General features: G+C 38.8%; 1 protein-coding gene and 1 non-coding gene across 8 annotated transcripts in view; one reads left to right on the forward strand and one right to left on the reverse strand.

Annotated features, from left to right (window-relative positions):
* The window catches only part of GNG2 (G protein subunit gamma 2), a 131676-nt gene that overhangs the window by 35747 nt on the left and 74772 nt on the right, over positions 1 to 21157 (forward strand). For 3 of the 7 annotated variants that reach the window (XR_011568827.1, XR_011568826.1, XM_070797413.1), the window contains exon 3: positions 12036 to 12107. The exons of the other annotated variants lie outside the window; for them this stretch is intronic. The gene's annotated coding sequence lies outside the window, so the exon portion shown is untranslated. The remainder of the gene's footprint in view (positions 1 to 12035; positions 12108 to 21157) is intronic. 7 annotated transcript variants of the gene reach the window in all.
* Positions 12881 to 13014, reverse strand: LOC139185500 (small nucleolar RNA SNORA69). Its single transcript, XR_011569081.1, has one exon. It is a non-coding gene; the product is annotated as a small nucleolar RNA SNORA69 (small nucleolar RNA).

Below are 21157 nucleotides of genomic sequence, written 5' to 3' on the forward strand. Positions count from 1 at the left end.
GAATCATACTTTTATCTGTTTGCACAGAGGTTCGTTTGAAAATAAAACCTCAAGATATGAAATAGATGAGGAATATTACTTATTGGATAATAACTTATCATCAGTTTAAAAAACATCTACAGTACTCCTGTATTTACTTTTAAAGGCTAGAGTTTACAAGTAGAAATATTTTTATTTCTTGGAAAACAGTAGCCTAAGTGGCAGTGCAGACAGCCTTCTTCATATTAAACCCATTAAAATGCCAATGAAAATGTCACAAAGAAAAATTTTCAATAGTACAACCTCAGTATTCAGAAAACAGATCAAAGAAGAGTTTTCAAAATAATTAATTTTTAACTGTTACAATCACAAGGAACAAAATTACAAACAAACAATAAACTTTAAAAGTGTCTGATTCAGAACAACAAAGTCTCAGAGTTCAAAAATAATTCAACTATGCTCTAAATGATAAGAAAGAAGATATAAAGCAGTGAGGCAAAGGCCATGTAGTAAAATTGCAATACTATAAATAAGGACATGTCTAGAAGTAGTAAAGAATACATTGATAACTGCTAAATATCAATAGTTAATTAGAGAAGTATTCTTATTAACTACTAAATGAATTCCAAAACTAGGTTGCTTAAATAAATGTGCATAGACAGTGATGAATCAAAATAACTTATTTCTAGAAAATTGAGCATAGTATTTCAACTTAAAAATAATAAGTACTTGAGCCAAGAAAAGAAATACATTTTGAAGAATCAATAATTTAAGGTAAAAGTATTTTCAGAATTGATTTGGCCTATAAGTGAAAATGAATACCCCGAGAAAGATATCAAGACATTTACTATTCATATCTTCAATCTTCTGTGAAAAATAAAATTTAAAACATTGGAAAGAAAGTCCAGATAACTTTCAAATAATGATTTCAGATGCAGCCACAATTAAGACCATGAACTCCCCAAGGAAATGAAACAACATCTGCAGTTCTTTTTATGGAAAAGAATGATCCAGGCAAGATATCATTCATTTGGGAAAGCTAAAGAAAGATTTTCACATATCCCACCAACCCCAAATTATCACTGACCTTACACTTTGATCCAGAACAAGAACTTCATATTGTGGCGGCCTTATCAACTAAAGATGGGAGACTGAAAACATCAACTGAGGAGAGATCAGTGCTTCTGACCACATCATCCCATTTCAGAATAAGATTGTGATCTAAAGCTTAAAAGGAAGAAGGGAACTAGTATTTAGGGAGCAACTACTATGTATCAAGTTCTTTACATTTTTTTATTTACTCTTCAAAAACCCTGATGGTATAATCTCCTTGTTTCAGATGAGAACACAGTCTCAGAGAGGTTAAGGAACTTGCTTTGATAAATGAAAATGAAAGTTGCTCAGTTGTGTCCAACTCTTTGTGACCCCCATGGACTATAGCCCGCCAGGCTCCTCTGTCCATGGAATTCTCCAAGTCAGAGTACTGGAATGGGACGCCATTCCCTTCTCCAGGGAATCTTACCTACTCAGGGATTGAACCCAGGTCTCCCACATTGCAGGTGGATTCTTTACTGTCTGAGCCACCAGGGAAGCCCAAGAATACTGGAGTGGGTAGCTTATCCCTTCTCCAGGGGATCTTCCCAACCCAGAAATTGAACTGGTGTCTCCTGCATTGCAGGCAGATTCTTTACCAGCTGAGCTACCAGGGAAGCCCTGCTTTGATAAGTAGTAGCACTTGAATTCATGTCTGACCCCCCCCAGAAAAAGCAGAAGTTTCAGAGTAACAGTTAAAAACTAAGAATAAAATAAGACAGGTAAGGGCTGAAACCTGTAACTCAATTTTTTTTTCTTGCTTATGCAATAAAAGTCTAAGGATATGATGTTTCTTATATGGCTATATGTAGAAAACAACAGAAAAATGAATTTGATGATTGTCATGATTATGTGTGAGTTGGTGTACAGATGTGGTTTAAGTGAAAATCATTTTACTCAATGCTTTCCAACAAACATATTTCAAAAGAAAGGAGAAAGAAGTATATATACAGTGTTTAATACCAATGGCATGTATTAAGCATAAATAAGAAATAGCAAAAACAAGATGAACTAAAGAAAGATAGTTGATTGTCCAAACATAACAATCATAACAGATATAAAATTAATCTGCACAAAACAGATGTACTTAAAAGTTCATTAAAATATAAGGCAGAACTATGATATATTAAATTATAAGGAAATGGAGAATAATAATATCTGAGAATATCACAACAAAATGGATAAAGGGGGAAACCTTTAGAAGCATAAGGAACAGTGTTGTGGTTTTTTTTTTTGCATTCATGGTCAGTTGTGTCTGACTCTCTGCAACCCCATGGACTGTAGTCCACCAGACTCCTGTGCCCATGGAATTTTCCAGGCAAGAATACTGGAGTGGGTTGCCATTTCCTACTCTAGGGGATCTTCCCGACCCAGAGATCAAACCTGCACCTCTGGCACCCTTTGTGTTAGCAGGTTCACCACCATGGCTCTTTACCTCTAGTGCCACCTGAGCAAATAATGTCAAAGTGTACAAGTGGTGACCCTGGAGTGAGGTCTCTTCTTGGTGAGACAGCATTCCAGGAATGAAGGTTAACATCATTGGGTATAAACCAAGAGCCCTTGGGCCAGGGAAAAGCTTTGGCCTTTTGAAATTTAAGAGTAAATGTTGTATACCTCTGGGTTTACTGAGTAGAGTTGGAGAGCCAGGCTTTATCTGGAGTGAATATAGTTGAGTCAAACCATTCATTTATAGTTAGGAAATGTATACATTTCCTTGGCTTAATCATCTTTGGGAAGAAAGAGACTTCCTAAGGTCATACAGCTGTAAAAGTGATGGCTCCTGTGGCTAATAAGAATGAAGACAGATGTGGGAGGCAGGGTTATGTCACTCACAACTCCAGGGGGGAGTTGTGGGAATGAAGTTGTGATGTGAAAAGGATAATGTTAGAATTAAGAGATGTCTGTTGAGCAAGGTTTATAGATGTAATCAAGTCTGCAGTTGAATCAGAACTCTCATGGTCACTTCAAGAAGGAGAGATGGATTGAGAAGTTTAACTGATGAAAAAGTTACTGGCTGGGTAAATGAGTGATTAAATTTGCTTTCCAGGGACATAAGCCTATTTGTAATATGGTCTGTATTTCCCTGAGGAGATTATCACCAGATTGCTTGAGTCCCTGTTTATCTGGTTTTGGAGGAGGCAGGGAACTCCTTTGGTGAAAGGCTAGATGGAACTCGTTGGGGTCAGGTAGACGGAGCATGGCTTTGGCCCTACCATGTTTGAGGCCAGGATCTTATAGCTTATAACAACTGCATGTCCTGCAATGTGTTGAAGGAATAATGTTTTAAAGGAAGACCATGGGAAATATCTGCATAATAATGACGTTCTTTCCTAGTCCCGCCTTGAAATGAAGTTGTTGGGAGGCAGGTCAGTATGAAGGGAGAGAGACTCTCTGACTATGGATTTAACACTCTGAGTGTTCTCTGTAAGGTTCTTGCTCTCAGGGTATTGTTTCCATTTATTTTATTTTCCATCTATGGCGCTGGTTTCTCAAGTGAATTGTCTGTGAACTGTGGTAACCTATGTTAGAGACCACAGATTCTAGTTTACAGATCTCATATTCTGAAAATTTTGGAGTGGTATTATTCCAACCTTTGAGGCTAATATTACTGCTTACAAATGATTGTGAAGTATTTAAATTATACAGGAAAGGACAGAGAATGTCTTTCTTTCTAAGTGGTTCTTTTGAAAGACTTGCATGAATAATTTTAAGGACAGAAATAGCCCCTGGATTTAGGTTTTGCTGGGTCTGACGTAGATGTGTGTTGGGGTAAGTATAGGCAAGAATACCACAGATCTGGCCAGAAAAAAAGATTGTCCCCAGAGTTCTTTCCTTGCTTCCTCATCCCTGTTTAATAAAAAGTGAAAAATACAAGAAAGTAACATGAAACAAAGCTGAAAAGATAACTCATTTAAAAAAGAAGGGACTTCCGTGGCAGTGCAGTAGTTAGGATTCCATGTTTCCACTGGAGGCGACACAGGTTCTATTCCTGGTTGGGTAACTAAGATCCCACATATGGCAGCCAAAGAGAGTGAGGGAGGGGAGAAGTAAAGAAGAAAAAGAAAGAAAAAATTGTGAAAATAATAGCTCCAACAAAAGCCCAATGGGCCAAATGAAATAGCCACAGAAGACCAGGGAAGGTTCTTTGTCTGAATTAAAAATACCAGTAACGACAACAACAAAAAATGTTAGGAAGTGCATTGAATACAAATGTTCATTTCATTGCAGAGTCCTTCAGTTCTGTAAGTTTGCAGCCTCTGCCACCACAGCGAAGCACTTACCAGACAAGTGCTGCTATGGCCAAGTCACTGTCCCTTGCTTTCTTCTTATTTTATTTAAATTGAGACATAAATAACATATAACACACTGGTTTAGAATGTACGACATACAATGTAATGATTCAATGTGTGAATATATTGCAAAAGAGTCACTAAGATAAGTCTAGTTTACATGCATCACCATACAGTTACAAATTTATTTTTCTTGGGATGAGAACTTTTTAAGATCTTTTTTAGAAACTTCAAAATATACATTACAGTATGGTTAATGCTAGTCACAATGCTGTACATTACATCCCAGAACTTATTTATCTTGTTACTGAAAGTTTGTACCTTTTGACCATCTTCACCCATTTCACAACCCCCCTCCGCACCTCAAGCAATCACCAGTCCGTTCTATCTATGTATTGGGGGAATTTTTTTGTTTTATAATTCTACTTGTAAGTGAGAGCATGCTGTGTTTTCCTTCTCTGTCTGACTTGTTTTACTTACCCTAATGCCCTCTGAGTCCATTCATGTTGGCGTGAATAGCAAGATCTCAGCCATAAAAAATGGCTGACTAATATTCTATTGTATGTGTGTGTATCACATTTTCTTTACCTCTTCACTGATGGACATTTGGGCTGTTTCCTTGAATGTCTTTGCTTTTGTAAATAATACTGCTGTGAACATGGGGATGCAGATATCTTTTCAAGATGATGTTTTTATTTCCTTTGGATAGATACCCAGAGAAGGAACTGCTGGATCATATGGTAGTTTTACTTTTAATTTTTAAAAAAAGATTATTTATTTATGGCTGTGCTGGGTGTTCGTTGCTGCACACGGGCCTTCTCCATTTGTGGTGAGTGGGGGCTAGTCTCTAGCTGTGGTGCATGGACTTCCTGTGTTGTGAAGCATGGGCCCTACATGCACGGGCTCCAGTGGCTGTAGCAGGTGGGCTCAATAGTTGGGGTGCACATCTTATGGTTGGAATATTCCCAGGCCAGGGATCAAACCCACATTCCTTGTGTTGGCAGGTGGATTTTTCACCACTGTATCACCAGGGAAGTGCCTCTTTTTAATTTTTTGAGGAACTTCTTCCTACTTTCTTTGATAGTCCACTACAGCACATAGACATTGTCAACTCTGCCTTCTAGGTCCTAGCTGCGATACCATGAGGATTTGGTGAAAATGAAATAGAAAGGGTGATCCAGACTGCTATATAGGATAACCCTTAAAATTCTGTGTATTTACCCTTCAGCCGCTGTGAGAAATGGTGGGGAAAAAGGGGGAGGAAGGGTAGTGTGTGTATAAAATCTCCATCTCTGACAGTGCCTTGTCAGCTTTCTGGCAACCTGTCTCTACTCTAGAATTCATCTTCAAGGACTAGACTATTTCTGAGACTTTCCCCTGTCTCTGCTACATGCTTCTGGTCTTGAAAATTAGCTGACAAATAAGCGTTTGCTTCAAGGCTCTTTGAGGGGTACTCAATGTCTTTGCCTCTCCCAGCACATTTCTGCCCATCAGCTTTTGCTTGGCCTTGCTTCACTAAGGTTTGGCCATTCTCTGGTTGAGCTCACAGCCTCTGAACAGCCTCTTTCCTGGGACTTGGGCCATCCCCAGCCCAGGCCTAAGCTGGAAGGAACTAAAGCAAGGATGGTACCAACAGTAAGGCGGAATTATTATGATTTATGACAAAATTAAAGGTAGAGAAAGGGAAATAAACATCTTGGGTTTTTTGAGGTTTTTTGTTTTGAAATTGTGGTAAAATACACATAACATAAAATTTACCATCTTAACCATTTTTAAATGTACAGTTCAGTGATCTTAAGCACATTCTCATTGTGCAACCATCATCCACTTCCAGAACTCTTTTCATCTTGCAAAACTGAAACTCTGTACCCCTTAAACAGTAATTTTCCATTCCTTTCTGCCCCTAGCCCCTGGCAACAGCAATTCTACTTTCTGTCTGTATATATAATAAACTTGACTATTCTAGGCACCTCATATAAGAATATGGAAAGTGGAAAATGTTAGTCGCTCGCTCAGTCGTGTCTGACTCTTTGCAACGCTATGGTCTGTCCATGGAATTCTCTAGGCAAGAATCCTGGAATGGATTGTCTTTCCCTTCTCCAGGGGATCTGCCTAACCCAGAGATCCAACGTGGGTATCCTGCATTGCAGGCAGATTCTTTACTATCTGAGCTACCAGGGAAGTCTATGTTGGAGTATATATACAGTATATTTGTTCACAGTAATTTTTTTGTGACTGGCTTATTTTACTTAGTATAATGTCTTCAAAGTTTATTCATGTTATAGCATATCAGAATTTCTTTCTAAGTCTGAATAATATTCCATTGTGTGTGTGTGTGTATCAAAGTTTATTTATCCATTATCAAAGTTTATTTATCCATTCATCTACTGATAGACACTTGTTTGCTTCCGGCTCTGGGCCATTGTAAATAATGTTTGAGTATACAAATATCTCTTCAAGACCCTATTTTTGGGCATATACTTAGAAGTGGAATTGTTGGATCATATGATATATATATTGTTAATTTTTTGTGAAACAGACATACTATTTTCCATAACTGTATCATTTTATATTCTCAGCAAAATTACGCAAGCAAAAGCATGTTAGTGTCACTGAGCATCTTTTCAAGTGCTTGCTGACCACTTCTGTATCTTTGGAGAAAAGTATATTAAGTCATTTGCCCATTTCTTAATTGGGTTGTTTGTTTATTATTATTGATTTGTAGGAGTTTTTTATATATTCTGGATATTAACTCCTTATGTGATTTTCAAATATTTTTTTCCACTTTATGAGTTTTCTTTTTACTCTGTTAATTGTGGGCTTGTCTGCACAGAAGTTTTAAATTTTGACATAATCCAATTTACTTATTTTTATTTTTGTTGGCAGTGGAAAATATTTTTCTCAGACATATAGGACGTTTCAAAAGTATATTCTTGAACACATAGACACTTTCAATAAGGTAAAAAAGTTAGAAAATATATGTCATAGTTTATGAACATAATACAACTCACCCAAAAGTACTTGTAGTAAAAATTCTGTATATAAAATAATTAGGTCATAGGCAAGAAGTGCAAAGGGAGAAATTTATCACTTTCAGGATTGTTTGATTCTTTATTTCTTCTGGGAAATAAAGGAAACTGTTAATCACATAGGAAAGAGGAGGGGCTAACATATTTGAGAATGGGAAGAAGGGAAAGGCAGTGGTGTTTTGAACCATCTGCAAATTGACAGGTGATTTGCATATGTTGTTTTACTAATTTCTTATACCAGGCTTGTGAGGGAGACAGTGCTGTTGCGATTCCACAGGCCAAGGCTTGATATCTTGTACAAAGCGACAGAGTTACTGAGCAGCAGAGCTGGGATGGGAACCCAAGACCTCTTTTTTCCCTAACCCCTCACCAGGTGAACTAATAGTTAAGTAATAGTTAATTACTTTATGACAGGACACTTTATGGAATATAGCAAAATTATTTTAAAACTAATTGGTGAGAATTTTCAAACTATCAAAAAATAGCAAGGATGATTTAAAATGTCTCACAGTTCAGAATGGTGTGATACAGAATTAAAAATGGAAACATAGATTATTGTGACAAAGAAGACCTCAAGAATAAGGCTTCATATATGTAGGATTTAATGTTGAATACTCTTGAGTATAAACAATTATTGGGGGAAAAGCAACTCATCATTTATCAAGGCTGTGAGTTCTATAAATCCACGTGTAGAAAAAGTAATAGACTGGGGTCTGACACTTGCTGGTAGAAATTTCGTTTGGCCAGAGATGGGTGTGTATCTGTGTTTGTGTGTGTGTGTGTATTTGAAGGCTCCTATGTGGAACATTGAGACTACAGTTTGCGAGGGACTCTCCATTTCCTTAGTATTCTCATCTTATCAAAACTGCATCTTTGTCCCTGCCTGGCCCCTTTGCCATTTGGGCTTGTGGTTTCTGATGTGTACTCATTCTCGATGAGTGAGTCTCATAAAAATGAGCAAAAAATCACAGTCACCTCAGGTCTTGTTAAAACACAGATGGCTGGGCCCCACCCCAGAGTTTCTGCTTCAGTAGATCTGGGATGAGGCCCAAGAATTTGAATTTCTAACAAATTCCCAGATGAAGTAAAGTCCCTTGACCTGAGAGAAGTACATAAATTGAGCAACTTTTCTACTTTTAAAAGAAACTTCTATATTGCAGAGCAGTTTGGATTCTGCTGAATCTAATGATTTTTTTTTAAACGGGTCTACATTTTTATGGCTTTTTTTAAATTGCATTTTCCTAGAAATGTATTTTTATTAAATTTTATAGAAGTATTGGTCCACGGGGATTAAAAATCAAAAACAAACAAGTGAACCAAAAACATGTCCAGAACCACAGAGAGTTTGAGAAGCACTGTCACCAGAATTATGACCAGCTGGCATTTCCCTTGGTGGGATCACATGTTCTGGGGTCAGCCACAGCTTGCAGGCCTAGAAATTTGATCTAGTTGAAGAACCAGAGTTGATTGAAGTCACAATACAGACACACGCTGTCAGGTTCTACAAAGAACTGGAATCTAAAACCACATGCCAATGACAATTTACTAATCTACAATGAAAAATGAAACTACAAACGGGCTGAGTTACTCATGTTGGCCTGACCAGTGAGTCAGTTCCCTGCCTGAGAAACCTTCTTACAATCCAGAGGTTACTCAGTGAGCATGAAAATGGGGAAAAGGGAGCTCAGTGTATGGTTCGAATGTAGGTGGCATCAGACTGATCACCTAGTGAAGACATAGGCATGTACCTCCCCTCGGTCATTGCTTTGATGGACGGAAGTTTACTTATGAAGCTTCCACTGCTGGCTTGCCCATTTCCCCTTCCTAACTGACAGGTAATGATATTAATTCAGTCAAGTCACTGCCATCAGTCTAGTCAGATCTGTCTGAAAGTACGTAATTCTGTCTCTTTGTTGATGTCTTTGCAAATCTCTGCTGCACCCATTAAGCTATGACTGTCAAATCAATTCTGAAAAAATTAAAAACATGAATCTCATCCAAATGCATAGTGAGCACATGTCAAAGAGTTAATTAGCTCATTAAAGGAAAGAGTGAATGAAAAAATTGATGTAAGAAGTATGTATAGTCTATGAGAGAAAGAATGCTGAAATAATATTTTCAAGTTATATATAAAACTGGTTAATATCCTATAAGGCAATAAAGACATAAGCTTTGGGGTTGTTTTTTAAATCAACTAATGTGCATCTCTACCAGAAAAAAATGCCATTTGTAATTTACCGATTTTCTACAAATGACTGTCTAGCTTTACAGAGTCAGGCCCTAATCAGTAGTAAGTAGAAAAAAAAAAACAAAGCTGTCCTTCTTACAGTGATCAGATGAGCTTTTTAGACAATGCTCTTGTGTGACATTGAAGGGTACACAGTAATCATTCTTCCTTATTTCTGAGTTTTGGAAGACTTTTCTTAACAGTCTTAATAGTTTTACTCTCAGAGAGCTATCCCGTTTCCTTGTCTCCAAGTTCTCTGAAAGAAGAGAGATCATCCGGAGAAGAGCAGAGAGAAACTGCTCGGTCACTGAACTTTCACTGTGCTCAGTTCTTCCCAGCCAGTGGGACTCGACCTTAAAGAATTTGGATCTATTGGTTGTCTAATTGCAGAAAGAGGAACTCAGTATTCACAGTGTGCCTCCTGGCATTTCAATGTTCTCATCAGCCGACTTTGGGCTTGGTTCATTTGGGTCAGATATTCAGCCAGTGCATGCAGAGTTCAAATATGGAGCAATTTAAGGATGATTCCAGTGTGTTCCTATATCCTGCCAAGTTGACCATCTAAAGTATTTGGGAATGTTTAGGATCTGTTATCTAAGCAGGTGTCAGATCTGCAGGAATTATGTTTCTGAATAATCATTTCATGTAAAATATGTCTGTCAGGGTAACTAAGGCTAATCATCAGCTGACACAGCAGAGCTGCATTGAGTGTTCAAATGCTGCAGTGTTTCGTATCAGTTGGTGAAGAGAAATTATCCTTGGTTGAGGTTATAAGAACCTAACAATGTTGCCCATCAGTGGCTGTGGAGGCGGTAATGGACCTGGGAGGAGTGCCAACTAGAGGCTGGTGGTCTGGGGGGCAGTAGGAGAGGCAGGTCCTCTCTTTGGCCCAGGGCTCCCTGGAGTTGCAGTGGTAGCAGAGCAGAGAGGCCATCCAGTAAGCATTGGCATCCAGCTCTCTGCCTGCAGTGAAGGGCCTGTAGCATGCCTAGCTGCAACAGAGACACCAGAGTTTTTGTGACTGCCAGTACACGGTGACATCATTGATATGGATCTATAGTTTGAACAAGGGCATTACTTAGCTAAGTGACAGCTACATCAACTTAAGATCACCACAACAATTTGTGAAAAAAATCAACAATTGATTTGGAAATTTCTAGAATATTTTGGTAAATCATTTTCTGTATAATATATCATTTATGCATATTTTAAAATGTAGTTAATTCAGCAACTAAAAGGGATGTTAAATATATTTTGGTTAAATATTTTTGGCTTATTATATATTAATATTTTATCTTGCCAGTTGTTAAATATTTTGATTATGATTCATTTCTGGCTATTTAAAGTTAAAATTATTCAACTTAACCATCAAAATTAAGGAAAAAAATTAATTGGGAAGCTATTGGCATTATAATAGGTAAAGATTTATTGTTTGAATTTAGATAAGTGCTTATTCAGTTTAAGAGATGACACAGCCTCCAGTAATCAGACAGCTGAATTTTAATAGGCATTTTGTAAAAAAGTAAAGGCCGGCAGAGGGGAGGTTCCCCAAGGGCAGAAACTGTATCTGAGTAAACTGGGTCTCTTGGTTGCCTAGTAGGCACTTGATAAATGTTAATTGACTAAGTGAATGACTGAATCACTATATGAAAAAGCTCTTTACCCTCACCAGTAATTACGTAAATACTAACTAAAACAATCATGAGATACAACTTCACAGCAATTAATTTAGCAAATTTAAAGAAATAGAAAACCAGTGCTGAAGAAACGTTGGGGAAACAGGAAAGCTTGTCATCACTTTCTGAAGGGACTTAGTTAATTTATAAAGAGAAGTCGCTCAGTCGTGTCCAGATCTTTTTGACCCCATGGGCTGAAGCCCACCGGGCTTCTCTGTCCATGGGATTCTCCAGACAAGAATACTGGAGTGGGTTGCCATTTCCTTCTCCAGGGGATCTTCCCGACCGAGGGACTGAACCCAGGTCTACCGCATTGTAGGCAGATGCTTTACCATCTGAGCCACCAAGGAAGTCCTCAGTTAATTTATAGTTACTAGTAATCAAGGATGCTTACTTTCTTCACCCATTTCCTGAGGAATTTATCCTCCAGAAAAAAATGTTTAAAAAACAATGAAAATTTTCTTTAAAGATGTTTATTGTAGAGCTATTTAAAATAGCAAAAAGTGAAAGTCATTCAGTTGTGTGTGACTCTTTGCAACCCATCCATGGAATTCTCTAGGCCAGAATACTGGAGTGAGTAGCCTTTCATCTCTCTAGGGGATCTTCCCACCCAGGGATTGGAAGCCATCAAAACATTTGACAGCTCGGTGGAATATTGTACACTCATTTAAAATGATACACATGAGAATTTCATGAAGAAGTTTAGAAGAAATGTTAACTAATACACATATTCTATTTGCAGCCATGTTTAAAAACAAAACATCTATTGAATGAAAATGTGAGAGGCAGTGGAAAGCATCCACATGAAAAGCTGGTAGGATGTCTTTATTAATAAGCTCCTTTCTAATGGATGAACAAGAAATCTTACAGAAATATTTGCCTCCCTTACAGATTGCTAATATAGAAATTACCACAGATCATTCTCAGCACATTAAAATTTAACCCCTAATTAATTTTCTCAAAACTGGGGATTGTTTTCTCTTTGCAATTTACATTGCTCCTACAGATTCATGACACATAAATTCAAAAGGGTGATGTGGGATAGCAGTGTTCAAAAACAATTCATGGTTTGTAGGAATATTTCTGGGAACAGAGCACAGTTGTTCCTTTATTTGCAAGTTCCGTATGTGTGAATTTGCCTACTTACTTAAATTTATTTGTAGTCCCCCAATCAAAACTCAACAGCACTTTCACAATCATTCACAGGCATAAGCAAAGGAGGAAAAATCTGAGTTGCTCAACATGTATAGTCCCAGCTTAGGCCAAACCAAAAAGACACTCTGCCTTTTTGTTTCAGCTCTCATACTTTAAACAAAGTGTTCTTTTCTTTTTTTTTTTTTTTCTTTCTTTTTTTTTTTCAAAATGACTCCAGGCTAAGGAAAACACACTCGTTCTTTACTGGGAGTAAGTAGTAGAGAAGCTCACTTACTTTTGATTCAACAGAACTGGAGCAGACCCAGACGGAGATATATAACCCCAAGTACTAAACTAGATCAAACCAGTCATTCTACATAATGGGTTACATGTACATAAAAGCTCTTGCACAACGTTAATACATTAATATCCTCAGTCACTTCAAAGGCCATCAACTGTTCATGTCAATCTGTCATGATTTTACCCCCATAAATGGCAAAATCAAAAAACGATCAACACAGATTTTCTTTCAGCAGGATAATGTCAATACTTCCACAAAAGAAAGCACTGTAATTGCAACCTGCTTACAAAGTGTTCTTTTCATGGTCTATTTAGTGCCATGTTTTTCACATTATTGTGCCCTTTTTTAATGCTCCCCAAAACAGTGCTGATGTGCTGTCTAGCATTCCTAAGTGGAAGAATTCTGTGATGTGCCTTATGGAGAAAATGCATGTGTTAGATAAGATTCCTTCAGGTATGAATTGTAGTATTGTTGCCCCTGATTTCAATATTAATGAATCAACAATATATATTAGGGGCTTTCCTGGTGGTCCAGTGGTTAAGACTTCATCTTCCAAGGCAGAGTGTGCATGTTCAATCTCTGGTTGGGAAGCTAAGATCCCACATGCCTCAGGGCCAAGAAACTAAAACATAAAACAGAGCAATATTTTAACAAATTCAGTAAAGACTTTAAAAATGGTCCTTATAAAAAGCCAATCTATATATTAGATAAGATGTGTTAATAAACAGAAACATACATAAAACAAGGTTATGTGTTGATCAACTGATCAAATATTGTGACCCGAGTTCCCAGGAACTTAATCCTGTATTTCCCCTGGATACAGTGCTTCCGTATTTGCTCGCTTTTTTTTATGGCAACTTAAAGAACATACTGCCATGAACAATAAGAATTGACTGTATATGGTTCTAGTGGGAGCAGAGACTTAATGTATTCATATTTGGTCAGGTATCATCAGTGATATTGAAAATCTTGGGCAAAGTGGAAAAAGACATTTGTTTTTAGGTTATTGTAATTTTTGCTCCTCCTTGGCAGTGGGCACACACCTTTCCAGACCTGCATGGTTTTTAGCCTTTTGTAGAGTTATTCAGATCTCTTTTTTTTCCCTCAAAGATCAGCGAGAATATTGTTAGTTAAGTAGTGTAGACATGCACAATAAATCCTAAGGAGATGGCAAGAACCTCAGAAGATGTATCCAGTAGTTTTCTTTATGTCCCCACAAGATCAGAAACTGACAAGTACTACCAATTCTGTAGCTGGGAAGAACTCAGTGGCATAGTGGCTATGACCTGACTCCTAATCAGATGACCCATGCTGGACATAATGAAGACTCAGACCTCAGAGAACGGTGCTCTGTTCCCAGGTCTACCCACTGTGGGCATTCTTAATTAAAGCAGTAGTAACTAACTTGGGCAGTTGAAGCAGTAGCAACTAACTTGGGCATGAAATGAATTTACCAAAAGAATAGGTAACATTCAAAGAATCTCTGGGAGAACTGGAGATCTTTACATATGGAGCATGCAGAGTCAGACGTGCACCCAAATTATACTGTAGAGCTGGTCCAGAGAAGACGCTACTACTGCTTCTATGGGAGGCAAACACTGGGGTTCACACTGGCAGCCGACACTGGGAGCTTGAATTCTGCTGCTAAACTGCTGCCATAGCTGCCTCAGAAAGCCCAGAGTAGCTGCCATCACACCCGCATCCAGCAGATTCCATTCTCCACGTTGCTTGCTTCCTTTTCAGATTTCTAAGCAGCAGCTTTGGTGATGTACCTGTACAATGGATTTTTTTTTCTAATTTTTATTAAAGTGTAGTTGATTTAAAATATTAGTTTCTACTGTACAGCAAAGTGAATCAGTTACACATATATCCACCCTTTTAAAAATTCTTTTCCCATATAGGTCATTACAGAGTATTGAGAAGAGTTAACTTTTTTCCCCTGTGCTATACGATAGGTCCTTATTATAACAATTATCCGTTTTATATGTAGTAGTGTGTATATGTCTCAAAACTTGGGAAGAAGCAAGGAAAAGGAGGAAAATGAATGATAAAAGTGCCTTACCATCTTGCACAGTCCTTTACAAAGAGGGCTTCACTTGTGGTGACTCAGGCCACCCTAGAGACAGACACATTTTCTCTCACCCTTCTAAACCAGTAAACACAGAGGGATTATTGCTGTCCCAGGTCCACTAAAGTTTCTAGAATCTTCCATATGAGGCAGGAGTTTCTACTCCCTGGCTTTCCTACACCTGGCCCTCAAAGGCCATACTCTGTTTCTTCTTTCCTCCTCCTTCCTTCTTTATTTTACAATTTCGTGTGAAATTTTCTTTACCCAGTAGGAAATATGGCATTATGATACATTTTGTATAGCATACTTTATAATGAAACTGCTCTTCTTCTAAAATGTGTATTCTGTAAATGTAAATTTATGCACAGAGCATGATTTGCTTTAATCAATGTACAAGATTTTCACATTCAAGCAGTGAGTGAAACAATCAGAATGCAGTTACATTTCAGTGGAGAACAAGAATTTTTTTAATCTCCCTGTAGCATTTCTAGAACAATGATTCTCAACATGTCAATTGGAAAAGCCATATTTTAAATAAAATTTTACAAATCTTAGTAATAGTATGTAATAGAAGCCAAACTTTTAATATCCAGCTCTTAATTGAAGAGTGTTTCTAAATGAGTTTGATGTATCACACTGTCATCTGTGTATTCTTGTGAAAACAGAACAACACATAGGTATAGAATATACTTTTTGCGCAGCCAGTTGTAGAACCCTTTGTGGGGACTCTGACTTTGTTATTAGGTCACACCAGAGGCACAGGCATGGCATTTCCTGGATTGTAGTCAGGCAGGCGTCCACTGCCAAGTCTCCTTGGGCCAAGCTGGCAGCAAATTGATGGTGTCTTGGGAGAGATTGGTTCCCCCTGCCCGAATATGCTGGCCTTGCTTTCCAGCCTCTCACTGGCTTTTGAGGCGGTGGTTCGTACACGTTTTTTGTTTTTTTTTTTTTCAGTTATGCAAAAATGCTTACTACATATGCAAGCCATTTAGAAACAGAAAATAAAAATCATTCCTAGAATAATTTAAACAGATGCTTATGACTGGATTAAAAAACCATTAAAAACAAGGGTCTTGAAGCACACTGACAAAGCAGAAAAGACTATAATGGTGAAAGCTCATTTCCCTCACTGCACTGGACATTGAACAGAATTAAACCCACATATGAAAGCAGTTCATTTCTTCTTTCATCAGAGAGCCTTACTTACAAGGAAATAATGGACAGTTCTTTCAGCTCTACTGTTCTTTTCTCTTTGTTATGGATGTCCTCTTGTGACTTTCATTTGAGTCACTATCAGAGTCAATAAAGTAATGGTTTAAAAAGATGGAAAGCTTTTTAAAAGCACACAATTTTAACTTGAAGGTCTGAGACCAAATCAGTTCCAGGCTCTGGTGACCTCTGTTGCACTCAGTCCCCCTTCCCTGATCATTATTGGACCCCTCCTAAGGACAGAATAAAATGCTTGATACTGACTTTCGTTGCTGTTGTCACCAGTTCAGGGTTGATGCAGAGTGAGAACCAATGTGAGATTAAGTTTAGAGCATAAAGATGGTCATTTAAAATGTGATACGTGTAGACTGGGAGACAGGCACTAAAAATCACATAGTTGATTGGGTCCTGTATTAGTTTTCTATGGTTACGTAACAAATTAACTCAAGCATGGTGTCTTCAAACCACAGGCGTTGATTATCTCACAGTGTCTGTGAGTCCAGCATCTGGGGGCTGCTTAGCTGCATGTCTGGTTCAGGTGCTCTTAGGAGGCTGCAGCTTAGGTGTCGGGCGGGGCTGCAGTCACCTGAGGCTTGACTGGACAGGAGGATCTGGTTTCAAGATCATTCATGTGGCTGTTGGCAGGAGGCCTTATTTCTTCAACCCAGGGGCCTCTCCGTACAACTGCTCATGACATGGTTTCTCCCAGAGCGAGGGATCCAGGAGAGAGAAAGCCCAAGACATAAGCCATAGTCTTTTAGAAGTAACATATCACCATTTTGGCCACACTCTGTTGGTCTCTCAAGGGCGTGAGTACCAGGAGGCAGGAATTATTGCAGGTCCTCCTGGAAGCTGGCTACCACAGGTCCAAATGACCACCTTTTGGGGGAAGTAAAATTGGATAGCTACATTCTTCATAAGTCTAAGAATAGCTGCTTGACCAAGTTAATAATAATCATCTCTCATATTTTGAAAACAAATTTTATATCTTGGTTTAAAAATGTAGACTATTATTAAGTAAAATACAGTTATAAAGCTTGTAAATAAGAGATAAAGGTGTACAATATAGAAGTTTAAAGTTTCATATAAACTTATAATCACAATAGTTAATATAACATACTTATGTCTCACCATAAAAATGTATTTATTTTAAAAACTATAGTTAATAATACTATATAACACTATAAACCACAGTTAATAGCATACATTTAAATGTTACTATAAAATAAAATTTATTTTAAAAACTTTTTTCACTTAGTAGTATTTTGTAAATCTCTTTCAACATTAAGATATAAGTTCATTATTTTTACTAGCTGCATAATATTTTATTGAATGATCGTAATAGGATAACTGTATCAGATTATCTAACCATTTCCTACTGTTGGACAGTTGTTTTTCTCTCATCTTTTGATGAAATAAGAATCATGTTTGTAGTATATCTTTGCATGTGTACATGTGTGCTCAGTCGCTCAGTCGTGTCTGATTCTTTGTGACCCCGTGGACTATAGCCTGCCAGGCTTCTCTGTCCATGGAATTTTCCAGGCAAGAATACTGGGGTGAGTTGCCATTTCCTTCTCCAGGGGATCTTCCCAACCCAGGGATCAACTCGTATCTCTCACATCTGCTGCACTGGCAGGTGGATTCTTTGCCACTTTAGCACCTGGGAATCCCGTATCTTTGCATGCTGTGTAAGAATTCTGCAGGGTAAAATTTCAAAGTGAATTCATGAGTAAAAAGGTATGTGCAGTAAAAATTTAGTAGATACCACTGAGTTGTCTGCTGAAAACCATGTACGTACACTCTTTCTAATGGTGACAAAACCCCTGCCTTCTAATGTCTGCCCTATTTCCCTTTGCTGCACTTTGCAGTGATTTTGAGGAAGGTGTTTCATTTGGCAGAAGTCTGACAGAAAGGAGAAAGGCCTGCAGTGAGTCCAGGGCAACCATCAGGGAGAGTGAAGAGGAGCCATGAATGGCTTGTCCCCAGGTAGCAGAAACCCCTCTGCACATAGATCCAGAACCCGAGTTTGGCTTCTCCACCTTGAGTATGCACACTGGGAATGTGTATCCCTTGCTGAGATAACTCTGACATCTTCAGGGGTCTGTGCATCGGTGAGGACAGGAATAGAGTAGACGAGAAGAGTTACAGAAAGCAGCTTCCCCAGTTCTCGTCAACAGCCTGCCACCATTCCTGCTGAAAACCTCACTATCGCTTTGCTTGACACCTTGAAATCAAATTATCTGAGAAAAGTGATTCATTGATACCAGCCACTAATGTGTAAGTTGAGGTTAATGTTTCTCATTAGTTGAAGAGACCATTCATTCATTGATTCATGGGTTCATTCAACAAATAATACCTATTGAGTAACCCACATAGTCTCTGGATATATAATTGTGATCCAAAACAGGCATCAACATGGAACTGTCAGTCTAATGGAGAAGATGGACAATGATCAAATAATTCCAAATTCAGTTACAAACTGTAATTCTGTCTAGGAATAAGTCAGGGAGGTGGAAATCTAAAAGATGAGTTGAGGTCAGTAGGGTTGACTGCTAGACAGAAAAAAAAGTAACAAAAAACAGAGCTGCAAAGGCCTTGAGGTGGGAAGGCCTTTGGCTGTTTGAGAAACTATAAAAGGCCAGTGGGGGCACAGCGAGAGATGAGATTAGAATGGGTCCCAGGGCCAGGTCATGCAGGGCCTATACATCTTGCTAGAAGAAGCAGTTTGAAAAAAGAAATTCAGAATTTGGAAATCTTCAAAGAGGCAGACACAGGGATTGGAGGGGAGCAATGGACATTGGACTGGACAGGAGAGATGTCACTGGGATAAGAAGGCCCCAACAGCATCCTTAGCCACGCCCGTCCTTCCCCTCATTAACCACCTTGGCTTTGTAGGCAGAGCACTGTTGGGCTAGGACACCCTACTGCTCATGGCATTCACTGCAGGGAAGAGCAGACTTATCAGGGCCCTCCTTTCTACCCTCATGGACTTAAAAGTTTGCGCCCCACTTTGCCTTTCAGCCGCCTGGGAGGATTCCAACAAAAGTCCATCTTTAATTCTGTTAATTGAATTACAGAGGAAAGGCCCTAGTACATTCAGCAAACCTTAATCCAACTCCACGTAACCTTAGGACGCTCCATGTTTTAAAAAGCCCACTGCAGCATGCCTCTAAAGCAGCACTTAATTGACATAATATGGGTCACCTGTCTACATGGAATTAACTGGCAGAGCTTCCAGAACAACCTACTTTCCCTCCCTTTGACCTCTAGTTCTTGAGCTTCTGAAATGCATGACTGCCACTTGAGCCAGTTCTGAGTCATTATGTAACAAAGAGGCGTAAGGTTGAGAACACCTAGCTTCAGGGTCAGTCCAGCGATGCAGTTGAGGGGTGAGAGGGAATATGGTCGGGGGCTTGGGAACTGCGCTAGGGGCCTGTCAGTGCTGTTCAGCAAACTGATCAGCTTCAGCTTCTGTAAACACACAAGACAAAAAGTGTCCCATGGCTTGATTTGCTGCTTTCATGGTGTCATGCCTGTAATGTCAGGCTTTATTAAAACTTGTGCACATGTGTGTGTTTAGGGTGGGGACAATAAGTGAGGAAATTCTGTTATGGGGCAGGAAATGGAATGGTTCCTGAGCATAACCTTGGTGTCCCTGTGCCCTGACCTGGGAAGTCACAGAACTGAACAACCAAGTGTGTGTGGCCTGGGAGATCCACCGTCTGAGCTCAAATCCTGGCTTGGACCACTGCTCAGATTCTTAACCACTTTGCCACATTGGCTCTGGGCCGTGTATAAACTTCAGCTTTTATTATTATTGGGAGAGGGGTAAGAAAGGTTGGGGGAAATAGGGCAGAAATGGCCAGAAGAGGAAGGTGAGAGTACTAAACTCCCTTGGGCAGCTCTGTGAGCCTCTCTGCCCTCCACCACCACACCTCTGGCCCTCTTCACCCCCTACCCCCAAATCTCTTAATTCTAGTGGGTCAGACTAAATACCAAGTATGACTTGAAAGTGTTACACCCTCACTGAAACCTCCCGAGCTCACCTAGGTGAGGGAGAGACTGTCCCTTTCTGCTGTTGCTACAGCTGCCCAGATTAGTGAAGGCTGCCAAGGGTCTGTCCAGGGGCTCCTGCCCCCATGGCCAGGGCAGAGCCCCTTTTGTGGATTGAGTCATGTCCCCTTTCATTAGCCAGAAGTGAAATTCTCAGAACAGAATTACAAAATTGACCAAATCTGACATTCTAGAGAAGAGTTATTCCCTGCAGGGTTACCACATAGATTCTTTCTTCTAATATGTCAGAGTTGTAGTATAAGGCCAAAGTTGCCACACAGGGGAACATCATATGGGCAGTTCTTCCCAAGAGTCTTACATCAGATATCTTGCTGCAGTCTGTATCTCAGATACTTGGCTTGGTTTTGTTTTTTTTCCCTGAGGTGGGAGATGGCCTAGGAAAGGCTAAAATAAATATTTAGATAAAACTGCTAAAGTTCATTCACTCTGCTGGGAGTTTGCTTAACCTATAATCTTAAGAGTTTTGCTTTCAAAGGGATGCTGCTGCTGAAATGTTCAGACATAGAGCCATCTGATATCTGCTGTCTAGTTTCACGTGGTGGGTAGGGATGCAGAGAAGGCAGAAGTGACAGTTGTTAAATCTAGGTGGATGGTATATGGTTTTATTCTTTCAACTTTTCTGTATGTTTCCAATTTTAAAAAATAAGTTGGGATATCGTATAGTATTGCTCATATGTGGAATGTAAAAAAAATTATATGATTGAACTTCTATACAATACAAAACAGAAGTAGACCCATGGACATAGAAAACAGGCTTACAGTTACCAAGGAGAAAAGGTGGGGAGTGATAAATTAAGAATTTGGAATTAACATATGACATATATACTATTATATATAAAATAGATAACACAACAAGGACTTACTGTGTAGCAAAGGGAACTATAATCAATATTTGTAATAACCTATAAGGGAAAAGAATCTAGAAAATATATATCTGTGTGTGTGTAGCTAAATCTCTCTGCTGTACACTGGAAAGAAATGCAACATTGTAAGTCAGCTGTGCTTCCATTAAACTTTTAAAGTTGGGGGAAAATAGACACATATGAAAGTAAAGTTTAAGGGAAGAGTGTAAAACCAC

This window comes from Bos indicus, chromosome 10 (genome assembly GCF_029378745.1).
Source record: "Bos indicus isolate NIAB-ARS_2022 breed Sahiwal x Tharparkar chromosome 10, NIAB-ARS_B.indTharparkar_mat_pri_1.0, whole genome shotgun sequence".
NCBI classification, from domain to species: Eukaryota; Metazoa; Chordata; class Mammalia; order Artiodactyla; family Bovidae; genus Bos; species Bos indicus.